Below are 6,259 nucleotides of genomic sequence, written 5' to 3' on the forward strand. Positions count from 1 at the left end.
CCCTTGGATATCTAGCAGTAGGTAAAGCCTCTGACAGCTGGTATATTTTATGCTTTTAGGCTTTCCATTTAAAAGTATAATTTTGCTACAGAGCTCAGTTCTATTAATAAAGTATGTATTTTGTCCACTGTGAACTCAAGAGTAAAAAAACAAAAGGAAGCCACAAAGACTCGTACGCTTGGAATGAGGGCAAGGCAGATGAACGAACTTCTTCCAAGGTAGCTGAATTGTCCCACCTAAATTTCTGCCACTCTGATGGGATCTATTTTAAACTTAAGAAACTTCAGCTGGCCTTTCCAAAAATACTTTTTATTGCATAAAAAGCTATGTTTAGACACTGTCCTTTTTTACTGAGCATATGCTCTAAGGTATCTTTCTACCTGTAAATGTATACCAGTATACACATTTATAATTCCTGAAACTAATATATGGAATGAGAAAATTTCTGCTGAGTACTTAGCGTCAATCATAATCATTCCCAAAAATAAACAACAACAAACTATCAATGACAGTAGCAGAGTTTAATTTCTGACTTCAGCATTAAATACAAAATAAAACAATGCTTGATGCAAAGAAGAATAAAACAGAAAAACAGCATAATTAAGGTGGCTTGCATACTGATATACCTACATGTTGCTCATTTTGTGTATTTCAGTGTAAGTATTTTGGACCATAAGTACATTGGCTCTATAGTACAAACTATAAATTACTAAAAAGAAAAATTAAAAATAATTTGTGTATAACATGTCAAACCAGTCAAAATAGATTTTGGATCCTACTTTCCATGTTTCCTGACTTAACTATTTTTGCACTGACATGGTTTAGCCAGGGTTCTTTTTCTTCCTTCTAGTACCTACACACAGACACATTGCCTTGTTTGAAAAAGAGAAAAATTGCCTGAGCTTAATAATTTTAGTAGTTAAGTGGTCACAATTAGGCTTTGATGTTTGCAGCAGATTGAAGGAGGAGTAAATCTGCACCTTCACTGCACCCCACCAAGCACTACTGGGACAGAACCAGTTGTTTCATGCTGTGTTAAATCAATAGTTAATATGATAAAATACTAGCCCAATGTTCAGACATGGCATTTTCGAGTTTTATCACAAGCGATGATTAGCAGTTCTTGCTTTACACTACCTGAGATAAAAGTCAGTAACTAATCCACTACCTAAAATATATGTAACTGAAGTCCTCCTCCTTTTTATACTGCCTCTTCATTTGTGCTCTGCAGTCTCCCACATTCAGTCAAAATACTGATTATTACCGATATTCATTTCTTAAAGTGCACAAAATGGATGAGAAAAATATTACTATGATGCACATATCTGTATCAAAAATTCCAATGCAAACTCCAGCCATACTGCCTTTATTTCTTCAGATCCTAAGCCTTAAGCCATTCAACACAGCATAGCAGAAAAACAGTATATTTACACAAAACATTGCTATTTACAAAATATTTGGCATTTAAAGCATCTTTCTGACAGACAGGCTTCAGCTAACTTGTTATTTTTTCCTCTACCTGTACCATAGTCAGAAATTCTGCCTCTGAGTGGACCAACATAGAACAAAAAGAATAATGAGAAACACTGATACTGGCAGTAGCTCATTTCCCAGTAAATATTGATGTCCAAACTCAAAAAATTCAGTGAGTAGTTCTGTTTTGTCCCTGTTCCTATGTTGTCACCAACAACGCTTACACATTTCTATTGATCTTGTTTGTAGCTGCCTGGATTTTCACTGTCAAGACAATGCAGTATGAACCTTAAGGAAAACCTCACTTTACAGTGAGTATAGACTGCATAAAGACTGCTATATCAGTCAGAGCTTCAATTAGTCCAGAACTTGTACTGCCTCATATAGTGGCCATTAATGGATAACAAGGAGAAATCTTAAGGATCAGAGCAGGCATGGCATGATCCTCACTTCAGTAGTTGCTGTCAGTTCCTGATGATCAGCAGTTTAGGGACTTCCTGAGTGTAAAGTACATCTAGATCCTCATACTTAATAAATCTTGATGGTTGATGCTTACACATAATACTTACTTTTATTTATATAGCAACCGAACATGCATACATGCATCAGATTAAAGACTTTCGGAACTCAATATTAGAGCAAAGATTAAATTCCAAAGCTCTCTTAATTTTCACTTGGACAAAACTGAAGTGAAGCTCCAAAGAAAGAAGGTAGCATTTCAAATATGAAAAGCAATTAATTTATACCACAGAATGTTGTAACATCTCTTCCTCTGGGTACATCTTGGCTATACGAATTTAATTCAGAGGTTCTCAAACTACGTGATAGGGTAAATTCCACAAGAGAAAGATTATTGAGTGTAAGAGAAAGATTATTGAATGAATCAATTTCCAGTTCATGCTCATACAGGTCATTTGCTCTCCCAATCTCTTAAAAAACAAATATTCAAGTTACACAGACTAGAAAACAGAACTATACAGTCATATTATATATCTGCTCAGCTCCTTTGAACTGCAAGAAAGCCCCAATACCATTTGACCAAACATCTGTCCCTCCACCCCACCAGCTGTTCCTGTGTGGCACAATTTTGAATCTTCTAGTATAACAAAGCTGTTAGCATCAAATAAAGATGATCTGATACAAAGAAAAACAAAGTTAGGTAGCATATGGCAAACATTGTATTTCCAACTCCAATTCCTGAACCAGACATGTAAAACTAACACAGAAAGAATGGAAGAAATGGAAGGAAAAAAAAAAGCATGTAACATCTACATTTTTGATTCCTAAGCATTCAGGGACAGGCCAAAATTTATTTTAAAATTTCAGGTCAAAATTTCAACTTCAAAACTCACACAAAGATACAGAGAATAACAACAAGCACTTCTACTAAACTCTCAGGTGATGTACCCATCATTCTTTCCCTTCTATCATTCATCACTTACACCTTTCACAGTTTGTACCTTCTTCCCCCAATTCGTCATGTTTTCTCCAGTGCAATCATACTTCTCTGCATCACAAAGTGTGATGAAACATGGTCTTGTGTATCCTTTACCACCACTCATTTTGCCATTCCCTGTCATTTATCTGTTGTCACTGGACTCTAAACTACATTACCCACAGCTATCACAGGTGACTTCATGGTTCTATAGGAGAAGAGCAATCTTTAAAAGCAGGATCACAAGATGAAAAAAAAAATCTGAAGTAGTGGCCCCAGGGAAAAGGCTTAGGTGACTATTAGATGACATCTTTCACTTTTTTTTCCCATTAAGCTGAGATATGTATATTTGATAATGAATGACATAAAACGCTACAAGAATTGATGACTCTGACCACAACACACCATTTACTGGTAGCAGGATTATGAAAATCCATCAGCATAGTCTTGTTTTAAAATTTACTGAACATCAGTATTTCATTACAATTTTTCTGCAAAAGAGAAATTTCAATTCCAAGAAAGAATTCAACAGGTAAGATATATTCCACTCTGAAAGACTGAGGAGAAAATGCAAAACATAGTCCCATCTGATCTTGGATACACTGTATGAACTATCTATGCTATTTTTTTAAAAAAAAAAAGTTTACCAAGATTCTGCAATGCATAAAAATTGCATGATCACAGCATTTTAATCAAACAGATTAATAAATCTACAGTGTTGAGAGAAAAAAGCAGGAACTAAGGTCTTTCAGGAGATACTTGTAAGTAAATGTCTTGGTCTATAAGAAAAGTGATTTCATAGTCAAAGATACCCTGAAAATTTCCAAGGGTAAACCAATTGCCCATAAAGAAGCCCTTGGAGTAACACATTGTGACTAACAAGAAGTTTTCAAGACTAAATTCAAGCCTTGAATGGCTGTCAACCTGGGAAAACCTTGTCCTACATTTAACCAGAAGAGCAACACCAGGGTCTTAACTCTGAAATGTAGGAGATTCCAAAGCTAAAAAACAAAAATGGGATACATAGTTGCATATAGCTGGCTGAGGATGAAAAGCAGTTATTGCACCTTAAAAACTACCAAAGATCGTTGGGATGCCACTAAGATTCTTAGTTTGGATTTCACATTATTGATATAATAACCTCATCAGAAAGAGAATATTTTATTATGTGATTTTATCCCAGAAAAATCTTTGCAGAAGATCATTAGAAACCAATGTGTTTTCCTAAATGACAGTTCCATAGATGGCCACTAAAGAATTCACATTGGTCTGTATCAACCTGAAAAACACACCCAAGACCTAGTGGCTGGATTTCCTATTCCACTGTAGTATTTTATTATGGATCAACTTTCAGATCTATAATAATCTTAATTAGGTTCTAAAACAAACAAAATTCCCTAAGAGCAGAAATTGCCAAAAAGAGAGACAAACCAGATCCACTGAATAATTTATTTGGGCATTATTTGTTAAGGGTGAAGAGAAGCATTCTATACTTTTCTAAGAATCTTCCAATCTGTCTAATTTTACATAGAAACATCCCTTGTGCCTGCTTTCCATTGTTCTCAGAGGTTAGATATTCCCCATTGTTATTAAGAAGAAAATACCAGCCCACTATCTCAAAGAGAATGGTGTGCATACATATTTCTTCTTTGTTTGATTTACAGACCTAAGGAATATGGATTACCTCTGTTATCTGCACATACAAGCGCTGCTAAAATCTTGGCATTCAGTCAACTTTTATCTTGGGGACCCCAAATTGTACTGTTAGGCAACACAGAGCACCTATCTAGACTCAACTGTCATACAAATGGATTTTTGTTAGATGTTCAATTTGTATTGGGGAGCACGCCAACAAAAACAGAAGTCAGCAATTTAAAACAACAAACCAGCCCCTGTGCTGACAGGAACAAATTACTATATTCCAAATGAATAAGAATTACTGTAGATCACAGATCCTCAGTATGAGTGTATGAACACTATGCAAAGGGTGAAAAAGTATTCTTCAAATTAATTCTTTACGGTAACTCCATGCTCTGAAACAAAGAACAGACTGAGTACAAATAAAATACAATACAAAATAATACAAGTAAGTTTATAAAAGCACATACAGAGGTACAATCAAAGATGAATTAATTAACAACTGGTAGTGCTAAAAAAAAGGAGATGAGCAAAGACTCTTTAGAGTTCAAAACTAAACTTTTGCAATTGGTCAAACAGTGCAGCAGCACGTTGTACTTCTAACAACTCCAAGATCTGGTTTCTAGGCGATGACCTTCAAGAGGCTGAGTGCACTGCGAGGTGATGCGTGCATCTTTTGGGGCAAAGATAGAAGTAGCTGCAAAAACACAATACATTTTGTTAGCCCACCCTAGGAGCAAAACTGATTTCTGTTCTTCCACAAACCACACAGAAGGTCTAGCACAATCTTTTCAAAGAAATCTTCTGATCACTCTGTAATTATTCCTTTTTGAGTGACCCTATTCCATAACACACCATTCATGAAAAGACCTTGAAAACACTTTCCCTCTGAAACTTGGTAGTACTCTACAGACCTTACCATTTGAACTAGGAATTGTTTCTCTTTTATGGATTATAGCACTTATAAAAGTAACTTTCATCTGCAAGCTAATTAGAATGAAATTTGTCTAAATAATTTTTCTGTTTCTTTTCTCTGCTGTTTTCAATATTCTTTTCTTTTTCTTTTTACAGCTCTGTAAAAAAACAAAAAAGCCACCTCAGCTTGTTCACGTATTTCCCAGCTCCTTCTCTGCCAAAAAAGGAAGCTTCAATTCTGTCTTCACGATTCCTAAAGTATCACATTAGGAAACTATTACGATGACAAAAAAGCAACATGAAATAATAACACAAAATTGAGTGTTCATGGAGATAAAATAATCTAAAAAGAAATGACCACTTGGATGAAAAACAAATACCACCAATAACTAAGATGATAGAAAGAGTGTACAAAATCAGGTTAAAAAAATCTTTTATCTACTTGAAAGATCTCGTCAAAATTCACAGAAAAAGCTTTTCTAATACACTCTCAGTAAATACATAATATTAGAAAAGTAAACCTGCAAGCAGGCATATTTTTAAGTTAATTTGTGTTGGGTCATTCCACTACCTAAGTTATGTACATAGTGATTCCATAGGTCAAAAACTAATTCAAAACATCCTCCTTCCCTCACTTTAAGACTTTCCAGTGTATCTTTAAACAGAAAATAATTCTGCCACTGATATATCCAAAATGTAAATATGTTGGAGATTAAAAAGACAAATGGCTCAAGAAAATTTTGTCTGCAAAAATCATCTTGAACTTCATGTCCAATATCTCTATTGCTTCACTAGTTG

The 6,259-nt window shown here is 34.9% G+C and overlaps 1 protein-coding gene across 6 annotated transcripts in view; it reads right to left on the minus strand.

The window, feature by feature from the left end:
- VTI1A (vesicle transport through interaction with t-SNAREs 1A) overlaps positions 1 to 6,259 on the minus strand; it is a 266,673-nt gene that overhangs the window by 220,544 nt on the left and 39,870 nt on the right. The window lies entirely within an intron of this gene.

This window comes from Anser cygnoides, chromosome 7 (assembly GCF_040182565.1).
Source record: "Anser cygnoides isolate HZ-2024a breed goose chromosome 7, Taihu_goose_T2T_genome, whole genome shotgun sequence".
NCBI classification, from domain to species: Eukaryota; Metazoa; Chordata; class Aves; order Anseriformes; family Anatidae; genus Anser; species Anser cygnoides.